Source organism: Zonotrichia albicollis, chromosome 4 (genome assembly GCF_047830755.1).
Source record: "Zonotrichia albicollis isolate bZonAlb1 chromosome 4, bZonAlb1.hap1, whole genome shotgun sequence".
NCBI lineage: Eukaryota > Metazoa > Chordata > Aves > Passeriformes > Passerellidae > Zonotrichia > Zonotrichia albicollis.
This window is the reverse complement of record NC_133822.1, coordinates 70,627,235-70,648,956: the sequence shown is the minus strand read 5'-3', so window position 1 is coordinate 70,648,956 and position 21,722 is coordinate 70,627,235. Positions and strand designations below refer to the sequence as shown.

Sequence of the window (21,722 nt, the reverse complement as noted above, 5' to 3'; positions counted from 1 at the left end):
TGAGACACTTTTGTTAGAAGTAAAAAATGTGGTGTCTAACAGTCATCAGAGCTTAAGTAGGAATGCTTGAAAATTAGCTCTGCCTACAGTCTTGAAGTGGGGGAGGATTCTGTATCTGAAAAGTAAGGTTTTTTTGTACAGTAAGTTTTTGTTTGGCTCCTTTGAGCTAAACTCCTGTGCCACCACAAGGATTGCTTTGGACATGGCTGTGGTGGGTCCTCAGCCTTTGGTGTGGCTGCTCCCTGTGAAAAAGTTCCGATCTCACAGTGTGAGCACTGAAAATGGTCACTCAGGAAGGAGAAGTGCAACAGCTGAGATGTGTGCCTGCTCAGGGTAATTAAACTTTTCTGTTGGCAAGGCTTAGTGGCTCTGCCTCTGCTGCTACACAAAATTGACTTTAAAGACTGGTTCTTAGCCCTGAGTTCTCCCCAGAGCCCAATTTGTCTCAGAAGGAGCTGCTTAGCACAGTCCAAAACAAAGACGGGGTAACCTGATGAGTGGACAGTGTTAATGAGGTTTTTCTATTTCCCACTCTTGCTCTCTTCCCCTGTGCCATTCAGCAGTGCATATCTGTGCTTGCCTGCTCATTCTGACCTGTGGGCTTCTCTCTTCCTTGGGGCTGTGCTGAGCAGGAGCCTTTGGTGAGTTCATGGGCTCACAGAGTTGCCGTGGATGAATCTGTATCACAGGGCAGTGTGTTCAAGCTGTAAGCCAGAGACAGTAAAAGACAGTAATTTGTGCAGGGAAAATACCAAACCAAAACAAAAGAAAAACCAAAAAAAAAAAACCAAAAAAGAAAACAACTAAACAAAAATGACCCAGAAACCACTTTTTTCCTTTGTAGATTGCTTTAATTCTGAGACGTACGCACAGATAGTACATCTGTATTTCTCAGTTCCACCAAGTAGGAGGAGAGCAGAGCATTATCTTGTGGCTTTCCAGGAACTTGCCTCACTCTGCCTCGCTGCCTGTGCCTCATGCAGCAGCTCTGTCATCACCAGGATGCTGCTGAGCTCGTGTTCCTGCCTGTGCCCACGTCACAGCCTGTGACACACAGCTCTCTCTGTGCTGAACACTCTGTCACACGCCAGCCCCACTGCAGCCCAGCTCCGTGGACAGAAATGGGTGGTTTGACAGCCTGGGCGCTGATCTCATTTCCACCTGTTCCACAAATGTTCCGTGGCTCCGGGCCCTCGCTCTGAGCTGTCACTTTGTCTCTTGCAAAGCAGTGATAACCTTACAATAGAGCTCCAGGTTTTCACAAAGAGCTCAGCCTCCCATTCTGACAGCCAGACTTCACAAGGAACTCACCTCCCCTTCAGGCACCAAAATGTTCATAGGTGGGGAAGAAGTTTAGCACACTGAGTCCTCAGCTTCTCACACAATCTGGGCAGCAGGCACTGCTGCTAGGGTTGGTGGAAACTTTGAAAAATTTGCACCTTCTTTAAGAAACCAAAAGAGAACTTGGTTTTTCGGGAAAATCTGGCTCCAATTTAGGTGTTGAGCACTCAAAAATTTGAGTCTGAGCTCTCTGAAAAATCTGGCATCTAACAAAGGAGTGCTGTGAGGATAAATTAATTAATGTGAGATCCTGGGGTAACGGTGTTGACAGGACTGCTAAACTTTGCAAAGAAGTGAGGAAGATTTGCATGTGTTGAAATTTCAGGGAAAATACCTAGTATGTGAGAAATTATGGCCTACTGTGGATCTGCCACAACAGGAGGAAAACCACAGTAAGTTCTCCATAGCTGAATTCTGCCACTGGCAGAGTGAACACTGTTGCCAGTGACAGATATGATACTATTGGCACACAATTTTAGAAGCTTTAAAACATTGAAGTGCAGGCTTTTAGTGAAGCAGAGAAACACAGTATATCTTTAATCCTGGCTTCCTAACCAAGCAGTGCAAAGAATGTTTGAAAGCTGTTGCTGTGTTGCTATTAGTTTCAACCAGAAAATTTGTTGTCAGGTGGACTTGAATTTTCCAGATGACAATAATATCCCTGCAGGAAATGAGAAGGAGATGAAGCAATGTCTTTCAAACTGCTGAGAGACTAGTTTTGTAAAGGAATTATGCAAATGTGATAATTGTGTGTTTTCCTTTTTGACTGTATGAAAGGAAAACAAATGCATTTAGGAGATGCCTGATGTTCTGCATGCTCACTGGTGTAACTCCTGCTTTGTGAAAAGTGTTTGTCACTGTCAAGGGACTTCACTGTTCCCCTCAGGGACAGCCAGATAACTCTGGTTTGGAGGAGAAATAGAAAGGGTCTTGTCACCCTGATTTTTTAAGATTTTCTAAGCCTTCTGATGTTTACATTCTCGTAGCAAACTTTCTCACACACTTTCTGTAAATAACTTACTATTTTGCATTCTTTTATGGAGGAGGAGAAATTTGATGGACTGTTGGCTTGTCCAATGTCATTGGAGAGGTGGCACTTTCACCCTCCAATCCACTGTCCGTTTTGGAAAACAATAAATGTTGGAGTCAGAAAATAAACTTCTCTTTTCTTCACCTTGAGAGCAGCGGGATGCACTCATGTTGTTTCGTGTTCTGTAGTGACAGGGTCTTGCTTTTCCTGGATTCTTTCATTTCTGATGGCTTCTCAAGCACATCTGGAGAGCAGGGCTGCATCTGGCACATCCTGCAGCAGGTTAGCAACATTTATCTCACAGCTTCATGTTCCAAGGACCTTCTATCTCAGTTTTGTGGTGAGCTCAGCTACCACAAAGGCAGAATTCTGATGTGTTCAAGAGAGCTGCTCTATTTCCAGTCAGCAGAGAGAGCAGTCATGTAAATAATCTTTTTGCAGATGCATTAATTATTTGTTCACACATACATACATGGACAGCCCAGCATTCCAAGGGCAGTGGAAACAAGCAGGTCTGGCACTTTTGTCATTTGTTAGCTATCTTGCCTCTCTTCCCAACATTTCCTTCATAAGATTTCTCTTCTGCCTTTGGGATACTTAACTCTCTTGCCTGCTTCTGCCAGTTTAAAAAAATAAGTAATTTTTTTTTAAAAAAAGGAGGTGGGAAAATTAAATGATTTCTTGAATGTGTCAGCAACAAGTAGAATCCCTTGGGACCACCTTTGACACACAGGAACAATAAGTTTGAGAGAGGAAATTTCTTTCCCCATGGCCAATGGCTTTCCTGGATTGGTTTACCCCACTCCCACAGTGCTGAACTATTGAATGCCCAGTTAGTATTCCCCAAAGTGTCAAATGAATTGAACCAACTCCAGAAATTCTTCACTGCAGTTGATGTATTGTTTTTCAGGCTCTGAGAAAAGGACCTACTGTTTCACCCAGTGCAGCAAACAAGTTCTCCCCTTCTCAACCCTGTGCTGGTTTTGCTTTTTTTAAACGTGGTTCAAGGACACCTGCAAAAATAAACAGGAGTGGCAAGTTATTGCCTCCAGAATGAGTGCAGCACCTCAGCAAACTGGTTTATAAATAGATAGGCAGATGGTTATAATGACCATAGTATCTTGAAGTATTTTGCTTTGGTTTTGTTTTGCTTTGGGCAGTTGCTATAATACCCTGTGTGATTGTGACAACAGTAATGGATTCCCAAAGTGCAGATGGCCAGCTCCACTTTGAGCTACAGGCCAAAATTCATGCTGCCAAAGCCCAAGGACTCAGAAATCATGACCTATATTTCATCTCAAATGAAGGGATTTCTTCACAAACTGATGGAACTCGCCTTGTAACTTAGGAAAAAAAGAGAAAATACTTACTGTATTTCATATTTATGTTTTTGAGTCTTTATAATGGGTTTGGTTACATTTTCATCTCATCCTTATATCCAAGAGTCATAAATTTCTTGCTTAGTAATAAAAGCAGGGATCAGAGTGTGACTCCAAGTTTCAAAGCAAAAGCTTTCACTGGAATAGAAAAAAAATAACAGAAGTTAGAAATTAACTTTTCAGGCTCAAGGGGGGTCCAAGGATAATTTCTGGTTCTGGTTTAGCCCAGTGCACATTCCCAGCAAGTTTGAACCACTCACTAAGGTACTCAGTGTAATAGACTCTGCAAATCTTATTTGCATTAACTTTGTTAGGTTTGCTTATTATAGTCAGCTTGACCCAGCCTTTGCTGGGGATGTTGGCCAGGCTTGTTTTTGTGGTCAGAAGAGGCAGATAAATAAAAATACGAAATAGCTAGGCTGGGTGCTAGACACAACTGAGTGCATCGTGCACCAAGATGCTCAGAAGAATGAAAAAGCGGAAGTTGTCTAAACTTCAAACGTCAAATCACAGCTGGATTTTAACCTGAAGTACCAAAGAAACTTGCAACAATTTTTCCATTTATTCTGAAGCGAGTTTCAGTATCTTGGTGCTTTGCAGTGGGATCAAGAATTGTTTTTTGAGAATTGAAGCACTCAGCCTTGAGTGAATAATTAAAGAGCCAGTCTTCCCAGTTCAGTCAGGAACTATTTATGGGAAAACTGCTTTCTCAGGGAAGTATCAAAGAGAAAATGGTTCAGGAGAAGAACTGGGCAGAGAAGAGAGACAGGGGCAGAGAGACAATGGCTCAGGATGCAAATACCCTTTGTTAATCCTTGAGCTCTGAAAGACACAGGGCAGCATAATAATTGATAATTTTCATTATGGGTTGGAAAACATACATGTGATATTATGCTGGGGTGGACAAGAAGTGTTCAGAGAACAGTGTAAGAATTCAGAATTATCCTGGTGCATTGGAGATGTGGTGTAAGATGACTGTTCTTTCAAGGAAAAGATTCTTTCACTTCTCTTTAGAAAAATTCTTTGACTTCCCTTTAGAAAAAGGTTTTTATACAAAATTGACTAGTGGAAATTGTGGCAATCAGGCAGAAGATATTAATGGCATGAGCACAGCCTGGGGGCTGTCTGGCTGACAATCACTGTGTCCAGCAAGGACTTGAGGGTTATAATGAATCAGCAGCTGTGACCATGAGTCAAATCAGCCTGTGGCAAATAGGGAAAATATCATTCCAGTGTGTTTAAAACCAGGTATCATCTGTAGGAATCACTCCACTCTGCTTGGAGCTCCTTAAGACTGAGGCAGCAACAAGTGGCATTCTCCAATGGAGAATGTCACAGGGTGCTCAGGAGAGAGGCAGGGGCGGTGTTGTCACCTCATTGCAGAGGTTCCATACTGTTGTCTCCTTATCATAAAAGTTTCATACCTTGTTGGTGCTTCTCATGAGCAGCTCCTCAGAGCACTGACTCTTTCTTCTTCACAAAGTAATTGCTGACTCCAGTTCCCTTCCCAACCACTCTTTTATAGCACTCTTCTTCTCACTGCTTACAGCTGTGGCCTGTTAAACTCAGGCCTGTTCCTAATCTGATAATTGGCCCAGCTGCAGCTCCTTAGGGCTAAGATCACTTTGTACACTATCTTTATTTTCTTACATTCTATCCCCCTGCAGGGTGGCATCACTGCCCACACTTGTTTCCAGCAGGGATGCGGGTGCAGCTTGCGCTGTGAGAGCAGAAGGGTTCAGAGCTCAACTCCTTTGGGTTTTACATGTGAAGCTGCAGCTCCCTGGCCCAGCAAAAAGCCCCAAGTGCCTCCCCTTTATTTACCCCGGATGGTGTAAAGGGCTGCAGGAAACCTTGCTCATGTGTGGTCTTCCAGCAGGATTCCTGTTTAATATTTGGAGGGAAATCCAATGTCCCCCCTGCCTCACCTCCTCCTGGAGCCCCTGGCAGAAGCCAGCATGGTCACCTGGAGCTTCAGCCCTTACAGAATGCAGCCCTTATTCCAACTTGGCTCCTTATTGAATGTTATGCATGGAACAAATACTAAAAATACACTTGAACAAGCCAAAAGAAAGAGATAATAGGAGTCAAAAATAGAGCATTTTCAGGCACACGGTGTGTACAACCCCAGAAACTCTACCTTCATTTTAGTTTTCAGCTTTCTAAGAGCGCAAGAAAGTTCTGGGGGAGTGGCAGAGCACTTTGACAGGCACACAAAGATTTGTTCCCTGGCAGAAAAAGTGTTGCTGGATTTGCTGCTGTATCAAGGGCTTTACTACACTGACCTCAGCTCATACAGAGTGTTTCCTTAAGTTTTATCTCTCCTCTGATTTCCCTCCTTTCTTATTTTCATTTGGAATAAATGAAACATCAGATAGTGTCTTAAACAGAAATAGGCATCAAATAAAAAAAGAGTGGGTGAACAAAGAGGTAGCAAAAAAAGGCGAAGAGTGGGCTTAAGGCTGCACAGAAATTTCTTCTACTTGAAATAATGTTCATGGCATTTTCTCAGCCTAGGTTGAATATAGCTATGCAGCTAGAAGAAGGGTCATGTAAACCAGAGCATCTGAAACAATCAAGCATACAATAGATCATTTGTAGTCTCCCAGCAATGAGAGGAAGTTTCCATAAATAAGTCCCTAACAAGCCTGAATTGCCATTAGGGCACGACAACAACCTAACTAAATATGGAGTGTAAATCCAGGGACTTTAATTGAAGAGATCACCCAAAATATTTATGAATTATGCTGAATTAATGAAAGAATCAATTGCCATCTCTCTTTTCTCATGCTGCACTATCATCCTTGCAGAGTTTAGACAATGTTGAGGGTGTTGAGTACATGCTGTTGAAGTTGAATTTGCCCTGAGCAGCCTAGGCTATAGTTACCCATAAGCAAAAAAAAAAACAACTTGAAATGGGGATTTCAGCCTGTTTCTAATGTGTCCATGGAACTTACTCTGCAGAAGCCACCAAGAAGCAGCCAGACAGTGGAGCCTCATGTTTTCCACACACTGTGGAGCTGCAGGAATTAAAGCCCTCTGGTGAAAAGCTGTGTGTCCCATTAGTAGCACCTCAGTTTTTCTGTGCTGGTGACACAAGGACTACCTGGTGTGAGGAATTCCATTCCCACACAAAAATTTTAAATCTGAAATCTTAATTTTATTTGATTTTTCCTTTAGGACTTCTTTATTGTTTCAGGGCTTTTGGTGTAATTTATGCCCTGTTATTTGACTTTATTACACAAGATGCCAAGATTTATGTTAATAGAGGAAAATGCATTTAAAATGTCTCCTAATATATTTCCCTTGAAATAGAGGAAGATTACAGCTGCTGCAATAAACTCATAATCTCTGAATGCTAGAATGGAAATGTTTGACATTAACAGGCTGCTTTTAGAAATGAAATATCTGCAGCAAGGACATGGAGAACTCACAACTGACGTCTGGTTGTGACTGCATCTGAACTTTGTGTGCTGCTTGAGATTCAGAGGGGGGAAATGTTAACTTTTTGCACATACCTCAACACTTCTTGATGTCAGCCAGAACCAGGGGCAGCAGAATTCCTCGGGATAGATTGCTCCCATGTCAGTTTGGAGTTGGCAGGAGCCAAGGAGAATGTGAAGTCTGGTGAGAAAGTCTGATTCTTCCTATTTTCCAGCCTCAATGACTTCCATGGAAAAATGAATGCATACAGAGATTTATATCTCAACTGCAGCACAATGTTGAAAAATCTGGAATGGTCTGGGACAACTTTGGGAACATTTGGGTTTGAGTTAGCCTTGAGTTTGTGACATACCCTGGTTAAAAATGTGGCTGGGAGACCTTGGAGGTGGTAAACCATTCTGCCAGCCCTTATTGCACTAAATTTCATCACTTTTAGAGGCTGGCTGCTCATGTTACTGTGAAGTAGCAAATGACAGTGAGATGGGAAGAGGTGGTCTCTGACCAGGTTCTCTGCTCTGCCACGGCCCTTTAGTGCCAGCTCTGATTTTACTGGCTTATCTCACTGTAAATCTGAGGCAGGAGAGCAGAGACTAAATCTAGGCTTAAAAAATCTGTGCAAATTTGAGATTAAATTATCAGAGTGGAACTGTAGTTTTTACTGCTGTTAGCAATCCTTTGGGCTTAAATAAGATGAAGCCCAATTTTGTACCCATGAAACTCCTGCTGAACTCTGCTGGCATTGACAGGGCAGTGATTAATTGCTCAAAATAAATTACCATTGCCGGCTCTGAATTCCTTTTGCTAAGGATCTAGATCCTTTTGATATGCATAGAGTTATTTAAATCATCCTTTGAAAAACGAACGTCAGAGGGTGGGTCTGAGCATGACCTGCACTTGTGGACTGGGGAGGCCTTGTCATAACAGATATTTAATTTACATCCTAGGCATTAAGTGCACAATGTATTGCACAATAAAAAAATGGTACCTTTGCCTTGTCCTGGAATACTCCACCAGGAGGAAATCAACCTCAGAGTGGTTATATAGCCTGAAGGAACACAGTGGATTTTGTGCAGAAAAATCACAGATACAATCACAGATACAATCCTGCCTATGTCAAGAGAAACAAACAAAAACAAAACCCAAAACAACCGTGAATCTGCTTCAATAACATCAATCATTTGCTATTTTTTTAACAAAGGAATCATTTCAGTGCTGAGCTTATGAATATGTTCCATGCCAGAAACACAGATATCAAAACTGAAATACACCACAAACCAGACCAATTAAAAGAAAAATTCTATCAAATCTTCACATTTCCATCCAGTTAGAACAATATTAGGCCAGCCTTTAGTTGAAACAAGGTCAAAGTGGTTTCAAAGAAATCAATTAAATTCATATGCAGGTTTCTGTGTAACTGAAAGCAGAATTTCATCCATTAGGTATTAAATGAGCACACTTAAAATAGGAACTATCAGACTCCAAGCACATGTATCATCATTCATATTATATTTTACCTCTTGGAGCCTCCTAGCACAGTGAAGAAACAAACAACTGTGAAAAGGAATTTCACAGTCAGTGAGGAGAACAGCATCTCTTCTACTATTTACTGTTTCTTATTTATTATTGCCTTTCCTGTATAGAACCACAGAATGCTTTCTTGTGTTCATCAGGAATAATTGTGTTATGGTTTTAATGTAAATTCTTTTTTGTGTTCGCTTTAGGCATTTTGTGTGTCTTATTCTATAAAATCTAGAGTGATTCTTTCTCCCTTTCTAGTCATTATGCATTGTCACCATTATTTTGTTTATGCTATAAAGGGCTCAGAACTGGTTCCTTGCTGTTAACAAATATGAAGGAAATCACAGTCCCATCCCTCAAAAACCTTAGGAGGAAAATACTAACATCTTTGGGTTCATCCCTTTTATGGACACTAAATTTAGTCTTTAATATCTTTTAAAGAGAAATCACAACATTTTGGTAAATTATTTATTCAAGCCTGTAAAATCTTACTTGGGGGTTTTATCTGACTTGTTAAGACTTCTGATAATGTCTTCTTTTCCACTTTGAAGGGATAAACTGAAAAACATTTTGCTATTTCAGTAGTGCTGGGAATTATAATTCTTTAGTCCTGAGTTTAAAAAAATGCCCAGAGTAAAGCATCTTTTAGGACAATTTATCCAGTACAGCTTGAAGGCAAAGATCCCAATGTTAATCAGGTCTGCAAAATTGCTACATTATTGAGTCACCAAAGGCCTTCATAATAATAGTAAAACTAAACAAGAAGTACACACATAACATGATATTTGGATGAGTTTTGCAATTATACTCTCTTTTTAGGGGCACTGTGTTTAATTTTGTTTTTTTTAAAGAAATGTGGGATCTGAATATTGAAGTGTATCATTTGGAAGCTCATTAGATGAAGGGGAACAGGGCAAAACTAAAAAACCAATGTGTTCATTCCTGTGAATGCCCTGGTGATGACTGCAGTCAGAGTTGAGAGCTCAGGTGAAGCACAGCATTGCTGAAAGCCTGTTTGACTGTGATTTTAATTTTATCTCATCATATGAACTTGGTTGTACACAGGAATATTTAATACAAAATATGGCTAACCAAAAGTCAATTTACAGTAAAGACTGCTTTTGATGGCAAATTTATCACCAACAAATTTATCACTGCAACTTTGTAATCCATAAAAAAAAGCGATTCTCAGGTGGGAAGACCTTCCTTTTACTAAACATATTCACTTCCATGGCATCAAAGGTATTGAGGCCATTTTTCTGATGTGGAACTTCACAGAATCAGTGCAGAAATAAATTGCGTGGTGTCCACCTTCTGCAACCAATGAACCTGATCTCTGATACACAGAAACTTTTTCATTATCAAGAATCTGCTCTCCACCCTCCACAGAGTACAGAAAAGTATTGGGGTCCTGGAAAAATGATCATGTACCTAAAGAGTGTACAGTAGACTCAAAGTAATTAGATTAAGATATAATGGACAGCCTGAATGCTAAATTCTTAGAATTTATTTTCGTATCAACTTAGCAAGCATATTAATAACAAAGAATATGAATTGGGTATCTATTACGACTAATATTAAAAAAAGGTTGTTGCATTCATTTTATGCACTTAAACATTTATATTATGTTTCATGCAAATAAAGCTTTTACATGCAAAAGGTGTGGAGATGTAGGCACAGAGGGTTAGGAGATAGCTTGGTTGGTCTCTGAGCTTAATCCCTCATGTCCTTAGTGCCCTAGCAGGTGTTAGCCTTCTATGTGAATAGTGTATTAAAAGCAAAATTGCCTCATGCATAAGTTGTTTTCTATTTTAGATTAAAAGATATGTAGAATCCTTCAAGAAGACATTGCACTGTAGAAATCAATAGCAGATTGCTTTGATAGAGTGAAAATAAAAGAGATTAGGAACATGAAAAACATCAGGAAGTGCCAGAGCTGCTTCTTCAGTCCAAAATTATTCCCTGGTTTAAGTTAAAAGGGAAGACAAAGATTGCCTCACCATTTGCCATTTATGTAATAGCATTTTTAATATACAATAGTGTATATTAAATAAAGCATAAGGTATTTTAGGAGTACTGTCATACCTTGAACACCTGTGTGTTGTCTGATGAGCACTGAATCAAGCTAGACAGTGATATTCTTATGGGTTTTCAAGCCTTTTTTTCCAGGCTTTTCCTGGAAAAGAATGGATGAAAGTGTGTGAGGATTTGGCCACCGTGAACATGGCAAGGATTCACAAAGGGGAGTTGCCACGGCACATTCATCCTCACGGGTCTGACAAGCAGATAATCTAAATATGCTGTGACTTCCACCTGTAACTGAATGCCTGAAATGCCCATTCTAACCCCAATTTACTCTAATTTATTAGTTCTTCTATTTGTAATTCAAGAAAATCACTCTCTTTTTGGAAATGTCAGCTGAAAACCAGGGGAATGATACCAATGCACCTGATATTCAGATTGACTGAAGTGCTCCTCTGATGCCCTGTAAGGCAAAGTCCTGAGCCTTCTGTTCCACAGGATGGTGTGAGCTGCAATTAATGCTGTCAGAGGAAGCAGACAGTTCTGCTCATGGGCTGCCACTTTGTTGTGCAGCTTTCAAGCTGCAGAGTAAATAGCTCTGTAGCACAATCCTGGAGGTTAATGCTCCACCAGGATAATTATTCAGACTCTGAATTATGCACACAGTCCTTGGTGCACCTCAGTCCCTGCTCCATGTGCATGCTGTCAGATCTGCACATCCATATTCCCAACACAGCCCCACAGCCCAGAATCAGGTGGGATAATTCAGTTATGGCTGCAAAACTCTCTCCATCCAAACCAGAGTAGTTTGGGGATGATTCACAATTGCCAGAACCTCTGGACTTTTCTCTAGTTCTTCTGAAACAATTTTCTCCTTTCTTTCAGAGCAGACTGCTCGCTGATTCGACAGATGGTTTCAGCCCCCCTAAAGCTGAATTTTCCTCTTGTTATTATTTTGTTTACAAACCTCCTTCAGTTTCTACCTCCTCTCCTATCCCAGGACTGATACTACAGCAAATTGCTGCATCCAGTCCATCCCCATCCAGCTGTGGGAGGTTTCTCAGCTCCCCTCATTCCCCACAGCCCATTCCAAACAGAACCCAGCTGAGTTGTTAGCACAAGTGAGAAGAGCCTTTCCTTTCCTTTCCTTTCCTTTCCTTTCCTTTCCTTTCCTTTCCTTTCCTTTCCTTTCCTTTCCTTTCCTTTCCTTTCCTTTCCTTTCCTTTCCTTTCCTTTCCTTTCCTTTCCTTTCCTTTCCTTTCCTTCCCTTTCCTTCCCTTTCCTTCCCTTTCCTTTCCTTCCCTTTCCTTCCCTTTCCCTTTCCCTTTCCCTTTCCCTTTTCCCATTCCATTCGTTTCCATATTCCATTCCTTTCCATTTTCATTTCCATTCCATTCCATTTTCCTTTCCTTTTCCCTTTCCCCTCCAACTTGTGTCATAAATCCTAAATAGGAATATTCATTCCCCCATTGATTAAGGCAGTTTTTTTGATGGCCACAGCAATCCATCCCTCACTAGTGTCCCTCAGCTAGAGGCTGCAGCACAGGATGCTCCCAGTGCACTGCAGCTGTGGCTGGCATGCAGCACTGCATGCAGCAGCCTGTCTGCACATCTGCAGTGCTCAGGGGACACACACAGCTGATTTCTGTGTCCTGAGCAGCAGGAAAAATACCCTGGGCTGAGCAGGGTTCCACTGCAGGCCTGCCCAGAGCATGAGGATGCACAGTGACCTCCTCATGAGATGAGGAAGATGAGAATCTTCCTCTGAGGCAGGCCAGCAGCTGGCCATGGGGAATGCTGGGGTGCATCTCCAGACACTCCTGGCCCTGCTGAGGGCACATCCATCAGGGTTTGGAATGAGAAAAACTCAGGGAGGGAACGCCAAAGGTGAAGAAAGGCCTGCAGCTCCAGGGCAGCAGCCACATCCCAGGATATTCCTCACTCCAGGCTGCTCCTCAAGGCAAAATGTGAGCAAGATACGTGGGTTCCAACTAAACTGATGAGGGGAGTAAAGATAAAAAGGGCAACAAAATCTTTGCAGCTGTTTGACTAGGAAATTTCTGTGTAGTTCAGACCTCAAAATCAGATTTGGTTCAGGCATCAGCACATGTTGCTGCACTGGTTTTTACAAGACACCAGATGCTGATCTGATTTGCTTCACAGAAGCCATTAACAATCCAGGAGATTTAGGAGGCTGCTGATAAGAGAAGGAACAGCAGCTCTGTAAAATTGTCTCATTAAACGTCAATAAGGTTGAAGTGGGAGCTTTCATCTGCATTTGATCTCTGCCTAAATATGTGGAGTGGTTGAACCTGCCCATTTTCCTGAATAATAAAACTATTACATTAAACCTTTCAGAAAGTACTAGATTAACTCACCATCCTTCACTGAAGAGGTAGTTGTAGAGAGTTTTTATTAAACTGATTTTTTTTTAAAACATTAAAGATTTGGAGGCTACTGCTGACATTTACTTAGCTGGTTTTAATTAAGTAATGTTTTCAAGACCCCTGAAGGTGTTGTCAAAAGATTATTTTATGTATGCTGTATCAGCAGACCTAAGCAATAATTCCACCTGAAGCTGATAAGGTATAAATGTAAGTCTAGGGAGCAAATATAGTCAAGTGTAAATATTTTCCATGTAAATATTTTCCACTTGATCTGTTAGTTTTTCAGTTCTAACAGATCCTTTCTAAGTTGTGCAGGATTCTCCCTTGGGAAGCAGCTCCTAGGATGGAACTGCTCCAGGCTCCCTTTGTATGGAAGCGCTGGAGTATTCCACAGCAAACTTGCTGTCATTCAATGGGAACAACAGAATTCAGATCAGAAATACTCTTAAAAGGAGATATTACAATTAAGAGGAGCCTTTTCCAAGGAGAGGATCTCAAATTCCCTGCCCCTGTTGTCAGAGTTTGTAGTTTGCTGAAATTTTGGAAGCAGGGATGCTGTTCTGAGTTGTTATTAAAGTTCTGGTGAGTTCAGGTATTTGCCACAAGACTTTTTTAAGTGACACTGTCAGCACAATGGCAAAGTAAAACCCACAGCTTGCAAAAGCTGAAATGTTTCAGTATATTAAACTGATTTAAGTGCTTTGGGGGTTTCTCCCCTAATTCCTTGAGAGCAGAACTTAAGATGTCACAGCAGAAGAAAGTACAGCAAGTACACATAAGAATAACATCATTTACAATTAAAGGATAACTAAACATTCCTAGGGGGTGGATATAAACCAGAACAACTGGATCCAAACAGAAGCAGCCTTTCAGACAGACTCAGATCTGGTTACAGTCTCTGTAGCTGAGGCATCTCTCTAAATATCCCTTAAAGGAATGTATAACTACTTACACTGTAATATCTGAGTCACCCTTCAGCTAAGGAGGTAGAGGTGCTGGAGACAGCACTGAATATTTGGATATTAGGGGCACTTTATAAGCCGTAGAATAAATAGCCAGTTTTGGGATAAGTAAGGGAAAAAGTCAATAAAAAGCTCAAAATGCATGTGTTTAGTTCTGAAGATACCAAGCTGTTGAATTGTGGGCAATTAAAATGAAACACTTACCTAGCACAAATGGAAAAAGAGATGAGAATTCACATCAAATTTGTATATATAAGGTCCAAGAAAACCCCAAAACTGTTCAGAGCATATCCACCCTGTCAAATAACTTCATCTGCGTGCTTTGCTCCCAGATCTGGCCTTTTAGCTGCCTGCATGGGATGGAATAAAACTGAATTCTTGCCCTTCCCTCTAAGTGGGATTCAAGGAGCAGTTTCCCCTGGACAGTTCCTGTAGCATGGGACTAACTATTGTTAAAAATGAGTAACTTTTTTGGGGGCTGATTGACACCATGGACTGAGGGGTCCAGAAAGTATCAGTCTGAGTGCTCAAGCAAGGAAACTGCAACAGAATTTTATGGAATCAGTTATTTCTACTGATAAACTGAAAGATGCAGAATTATTTTCTGCACACTATATTCTGCACTTGCTGGGCAGGCTGGATAAAGCTTATGATTACAGACACCAAAGATGAGCTGACATGCTGGCTTTTGTACAAGGACAGGCAGACCTGTCTGGAGTAGAGATGAGATAATTACATTTAGCCATTTTAATAAGCTATTTCTCATCATGCATAAATATAGCCTGATCAGTAATTAAACTGAATTATACTATCTGAATTATACTAACTGAATTAAACTAAATTATTCTATGAATTTGTGCAGCTTTTCTTTAAACAGGCTCAACTCTGTTTTGCTGCCTGTTCACTTTGGTATCTCTTTATGTCACTGTGCCAAGGATAATAAAATCACCTTTTTGGGAGATCCAGTGTGAACACACACACTGATCACATACAGCAATAAAGCATTGGTTCAGTGGTTTCAGGTCACCAGGGGTCACTTCAGAAACCTTTTGTCTCCATCAGTGGTGCACATGTAGAAGGGACAAGCTGCACCTTGTGGCTGTGCACAGAACAAAGACCACACAGGGCTCTCAAAAATAAAACTGTGTAGTTTGTAATGACAATTAATGTAATCATCAGTGTTTATTAACAACAATAAAATGCACAGTGATCCCACATCAGGGGAAGACAAGGATCTTCATTGCAATTTTATCCTAAGTTGGCTGAGCGTGAAAGGATGAATCAGTGAGATTTTAGGACAGGCTGATATGCTTTATGTGAGTGCTCATGTGAAAGAAATAGGAAATAATATTGCCAAAGGCAGTAGCTTATTCTGTTGAAACTGGGAAGATTTCAAGAGATCTTAGAGAGTATTATTAATAGGGGGTGTTTAGGAAAATAATAATTCTCAGCTTAAACAGAGCATTGGACTGGCTCAGAAACTCACCCTTTTCCACTATATTGGTAGTAAAAGCAGCATTTCTTGTTTCTTTCTGAACTAGCTTTCATTCTTGTGGAGCTTCTGCACAACTTCCAAGTCTGTTCTTTTTCTGAAATGAAAGGCTTGTAATAATATATGGCATTAAAAGATAGGGGGAAAACCAATTCTATGGATCAGAGTTTGTCATGGCCTAAAAATAAAAGAAAAGAAAAAGGTACAGAGCACAGAGTCCATCTTCTCTGAGTTTGGAAGGTTTTCCTAAAAAAATGGAGCCATGGAAGACAAATGAGCCACAGACTGTAAGGAAGAATAATTATATTATAATAAATATTGCAGAAGACAGAGTCAGCTTTTCCCTGAACATTTTGGAAGTTTCAAGATATATCACTCCTGCCATGATATTGAGCTGGGGCAGAGGAGCCCAATCCCACTTGATGGTCTGGGAAACCTCATTAAGCCAAATTCTGCTCTTTGACACATTCCCAGGCGCTGTTCAAGGACCATATGGAGCCCTGTATGCAGCTCACGAGGCCTGAAGTTTTGCAAATGCTTCACCACAGTACAATAAAGATCTTGGAACATCTTGCATTTTGCAAGTGAGGAAATGGAGCCACAGACAGAGACACTCTGGTCCCCTCCCACTCTGTTTTGGGGGATAAAAGATAAAATGTGCTTCACGCCAGAGGCCACTCGTTCCATCTTTAGATTGTGCTATTGCTATTTGTAAATATTTATCCAAATTTATCCATTTCCTGCTCCAAATATGGCTGATAGTAAAAGCTGTAGTAACACAAAACAAATATGTTTTTAGTTTTATTTTACTACATGTTAGTGATGGCAAAACCTTCGCATTGTAGAGTAATGGTCACCCTGGCATGGAGAAACCATTTAAAACATGTAAGAATAGAGTGTTTTAACCTGCACATTTTGAGTGCTCACTTCCACACTGTGAGGAATTCCTTTATATGGAAAACATTTCTCCTTTGTCATGAAACAAATGGTTTCATAATCTGACAAAATAGAACAGAACAATGAAATGAATTAAAAATTGTGAGGGAAGCTTGCTGAATGCCGGCAAACACCATAAGCCAGGTTCCATCCTCATTCTGTATAATAAATATTTGGTAACAAAGCAGAATAAAAGTGAAACGTATCTTCACGCTTGTAGGATTGTAAGTAAATTCAGACTTGGCTGAAATGAATTAAAAATTTTGAGGGAAGTTTGCTGAATGTTAACAAACACTGTAAGCCAGATAAGCCACATTCCATCCTCATTCTGTACAATAAATGTTTGGTAACAAAGCAGAATAAAAGTGAAACATATCTTCATGCTTGTAGGATTGTAGGTAAGAAAGAGGTGCACTAGAAAAAAAAATGGAAAAAAGGGGAAAAAAGTACTTTTAGAGGAGAACAAGTATGGAGAGAAAAAATACATTATCAAAGCTGGGATACCCTATTGTAAAACTAAGGGAACCTAAAGATAGAGCAGCTTAATGAAACCTGAAAATATAGAAAATAATTTTTCATAAAAATCCATCTCCTCCATCTATCTCATCATGCCCTTGGGAGTTGCTTATGTATTTTGTCTGCAAAGAACAGAGTTAAATTAATCTTTGGAGTATTTTGCTGCTGACTGGGAAATCAAGAAGATGCTCATAAAGAGAAGCTACTAAGTGCATTTGTAACTCCCTGGGCTCAGCATTTAGAGTGGGAATGACTAGCTTTTAGCTAAAAGTGAACTGGAAATTTCACACTAGGAGCTAAGAAACGGTATGTGGGAAAGCAGCAACAAGATTATTCTAATTTTCATCCTTGGTTTGGATCTATCCCACATGGCTGCTGGTCAAAAGCATTTTTCCATCCAGATGCATCTGGAGACAAGCCAGGACACTGGAGAGTCATTGCAGCTTGTGGCTGCCTGCAGCACATCCTGACTGGTCTAGCTGGGGTTTGTGCTGTTGATTTGAGCAGGGAGTCTCACATTCTCTCCAGTTAGATCAATGCAGGCAAATTCAGGCAAATACATCTCCAGTAGGAGCAGCCAGACAGAGCGGTGGGACTGTCACTGAGACCACACCAGCAGAGCTGCCTCTGTGTCCCAACCCAGCAGAAAGCCATTATTTTCCAGCCTGAAACCTCAGTTTTCTTGAAAAGCTTCTGGTGGTGTGTGGTGATGTTTGCAGGGTCCCCAGGATGAGGGAAGAGATGAGAATCCTGACTCCACGTTTCAGAAGGCTGATTTATTATTTTATGATATATATTATATTAAAAGGAAATTATATACTAAAACTACACTAAAAGAATAGAAGGAGGATTTCATCAGAAGGCTAGAAAGGAATGATAATAAAATCTTGTGACTGACCAGAGAGTCCGAGACAGCTGGACTGTGATTGGCCATTAATTAAAAAACAATCACATGAGACTAATCCCAGATGCACTTGTTGCATTCCACAGCAGCAGATAATTATTGTTTGCATTTCATTTCTGAGGCCTCTCAGCTTCTCAGGAGAAAAAAATCCTTGCAAAGGGATTTTTCATAAAATATGTCTGTGACAATTGTGGTGATCAGGCCACCACTGCGCTGGTGCTTCAGCCTGCTGTGAATTTGGGATGGTGGCACTGGCTCTGCTGTCCCTGCCACCCCAGCTCCTTGGGAACACATCTGTGCCAGCACCTTCAGGCAGGGAAGGGTCCCTTGCTGGTTTGTGAGAGTCAGAAGATGCTGCTTGCTGCACATAGTGATTTTAACTGTTTGTGTTCACTGTGTTATAACAAACTCTGAGGCAATAATTACTTCCCTGAGGTAATATAACTGCACTAACAGCATGAGAAATTTGATCTGCCCATGGCCTGGTTTTGGCCACAGCTCATGAAATCACAACTATCAAATGCAAGGCCTGGATGAAAGGGCCATTCTCCTCTACCTACAGCTATTTTTGGTACTTCATGGCTTATAAATAAAATAATCTGTGAGAGTAAAATTGATCAGGAGTTCTTTTCCAACCACGTGACAAGCTCTTGGGGAGACAGGAGAAGTCAAAATAATTTTTGAATCATGATTCTGAGTTTGAAGTATTCAAAAATGAAAGCATGTTCCTACACAAACAGATACACAAATACTCTGAGTTTGATCCTGTCCCTGGAGGAGCATTCATAGCCTCAGTGATTTCCATGGAGTTATGCCAAATCACACAAGCTGGATATTTGCTCTAGGCCATTCTGCTATCACAAACAGCAGCTCCATGATAAGGATCACAACATATTTCTGAAAGGAGGGCAAGTGTCACTGATGGACTGCTTGCAAAAACGTCATTCATTAATAAAAAGGTCACGAGTGACTGCAAGGGATACAAATGAAGTATTTCACTTTTTTGGAGCATCATTTTGAAATCCTGTTAACTGTACCCACCACACATTTTCCTAAAGTTTTCCAAGGTCTGTCTTCCTGCAATTTAAGGTCTGTGTTTGGGAACCCAGGTTAAAAAGAGCCTCCCCTTTCAGCCTCTAAGCCTGAGTACACACTGGGAAGGTGAAGACTAAAGATCCAAGGTGAGATGGAACCTGGGCATTGAAATGTGCCTCAGACCAAAGAGTGTGTGCAAAACACAGGTCTGAGCACAGCAGCAGTAGTGGTGCTCTAGAAAGTAGGGAATTACTCACTCAGGGAATTACAGACTGCATTTTGAAGCAGCACACACTCAGCAGTGTGAGCCTGTAGAGACTGAAAGCATGAAGTGTTTCCCAACCCAGAGCACAGTAGCATCCTTAGGAAAAAAGAGCTCCAAAGAAAATTAAGTCAAAAGAGATGCAATCTTACAGCATCGAGCATGAAATTACTGAATACTTGACTTCCTCAGTCACTCCTACCTTAAGGCAGTGAAAGCAAGCTTGCACTACAGGGTGAGAGGGAAAATTTATGAGAATTGTGGAAGTAAATCACAGTTTTACTTGTCCATGATGTGCAGGTTTTTCTCAACATCCAGAAATTTGGTTTTGTTCTTGTTCCAAACGCAAACAAGGAACGTGTCCTGAATTAGTGCAAACTTTTAAGTCAGTTTTTTTCCAAGATAAAGAGCTGTAGTATAATTAGGAACACTCTAAAGTCCTACTTTATGGATCACAAAAGCTGTCTAACTCCTTGATTTGGACAGCACCAGAGGTGAAGTTCTCCAGTTCTTACACAGTACACAATCCAAAATGAAATTAAATTGGAAATCAGTTGCAAAACACTGGAGATTTTACACCATGAAACTTTGCCCCTTCTTCCCCCCAAGTGATGCTAATGAGCAAGTATGAATGGGCAGTACCCGAATCCACTCATGGCAGGGATAACCCCACAGCATTTGTACAGTTTTTCCTGTTCCCTGCCTGACCTGCTCTGCTTTATGTCAGTGTCTACTTGGAGGGGGAGGATTTGCCTTTCTCTGCCATGGTTTATGTAGTGTCACAAATGCTGATATTGATCTCTTGCAGCCAGGGTTTCTGTTTGATCTCTCCAGTGTAAGAGCATGTGTGTTATTTTCATCAGGGCCTTTCCAGTCACTTGATTCATTTGTTTTGCACAAAGCAGGATTGTAACTGGGCACTGAGAAGGGGGAAGTTGTATGTGCAGAGCAGGATTTAGCAATTCCTATATTTCCTGTAAGACAGAGGCTATTTTTAGGTTGGCTTTTTACACTTTCTTTGGGGGGAAAAAAGGTATATGGCCAAAGCAGAGGGCAATGGCATCTAATTTTCCCATCCACTGCTTGTAAAATACTCATTTAATAAACTTTTACCTTCTCCCTTCTTAATTCTCAGATAATTCTGGGACAGAGTAATCTTGTTCTGAGTGTAAATGTCACTCCTCCCCCAGACACAGAAAACAACTGTCTTTGACCAAACAGCACATCTCCATTTTTCACAACATCATTGCTTTCCCACTGGTTGTTTAAAAGGCAAAACAAATGTTTTTGCCTGTGGGAGCAATTTAAGATGAGATAAACTGTGGGTTTTGGCCTTTCAAAGGTCATCCCTAGATGATGTTATAACCTTGTTGTGGTGGTTTGTGAACCTTCCTGTAGCAATATCCGTGGAAATGGTTTAGTTATGGATCATCCAGCAGGATTCTGAATTTGTACCACTGTCACAGGTGGGTATTCTCCTAAGTGGGCTCTGACTCACTTGCCATTTGCATTTTTAGAAGGAGGAAAATCCTTAGAGATGCAAATCAAAGGTATTAGTAGGGAACAACTCGTACTCATCTGAAAGAAGCAGGAAAAAAGGTAGAAATCCCAATATTTTGAGATTACACCATCATCCTCATAGGACCAGCTGAGCATTATTACAGGGCCATCGTTACTCCAAGGCTGTGGGATGGAAATTTAGGTGCCAAATCCCGTAAAAAGTCTCTTGGGGAGATGTTGAGGGAGGCTAAGACTAGGGTTCTGTTTCAAAACCCAAGTCCATCGTGCAGCATGTTCACATTTGCATGGAAGCGAGGGGTGCACAGAGCTCTGTGAATTTGATTGAACAGAGTCGCCTGGTGCCACCTGGGACAGCTGCAGGAGTCTGGCTGATGTGACAGGACCTGTCAGAGCTTTTCTGAGTGGCTGCTGGAGCCATGTAAGGCACTGCAGGGAATTTCCAGCACCACCTGGTACCTGACCCAAACCTCCCCACTGCCCCTCGTGCAGCTCAGACAAGCAGCAGGCACAGCCCAGGAATCAAATGGCTCTGGATTCCAAAGGACTGAGCCAACAGCTCACTTCTCTCAATCAAAATTTAACCAAAATCTCTGAATCAAGGCAGAAATTTGCCTGGCAGAAAATAATTTCCTCCCTGCAACTGACCTAAAGGGTGGCAACAGGGTATCTCAGTGCCCTTCCCTTTTCCTGTCTTCCTAAACTTTTAGACCTTCTCTCACACCACAAAAACAAGAAAATTTTGAAGTTCTCTGTGGAGAGAGTGAGTCCACCTCAAGGTATAGAAAACAACTTGATATCCTGAAGTGTTGGGCTGTAACAACCAGCCAGCCTAGTTACCTGTCAGTTCCTGCCCTTGGCTCCCTTTATCTTCCTCAGATATTCTCAGAGATACCATTGGAGGCCGTATTTGAATAGCAAAGACATTTTTGACGTTGCTCAGGAAGAACAGCATCATTATTGTGGTGCTTTACAG

General features: G+C 41.1%; 1 protein-coding gene and 1 long non-coding RNA gene across 3 annotated transcripts in view; one reads left to right on the top strand and one right to left on the bottom strand.

Moving 5' to 3' along the window:
• RERG (RAS like estrogen regulated growth inhibitor) overlaps positions 1-21,722 on the top strand; it is a 91,154-nt gene that overhangs the window by 32,986 nt on the left and 36,446 nt on the right. The window lies entirely within an intron of this gene.
• LOC141728867 (uncharacterized) lies at positions 897-8,303 on the bottom strand. The gene is made up of 4 exons (XR_012580135.1): positions 8,180-8,303; positions 7,269-7,417; positions 3,742-3,888; positions 897-3,384 (listed from the first exon to the last, which is right to left on the bottom strand). It is a non-coding gene; the product is annotated as an uncharacterized LOC141728867 (long non-coding RNA).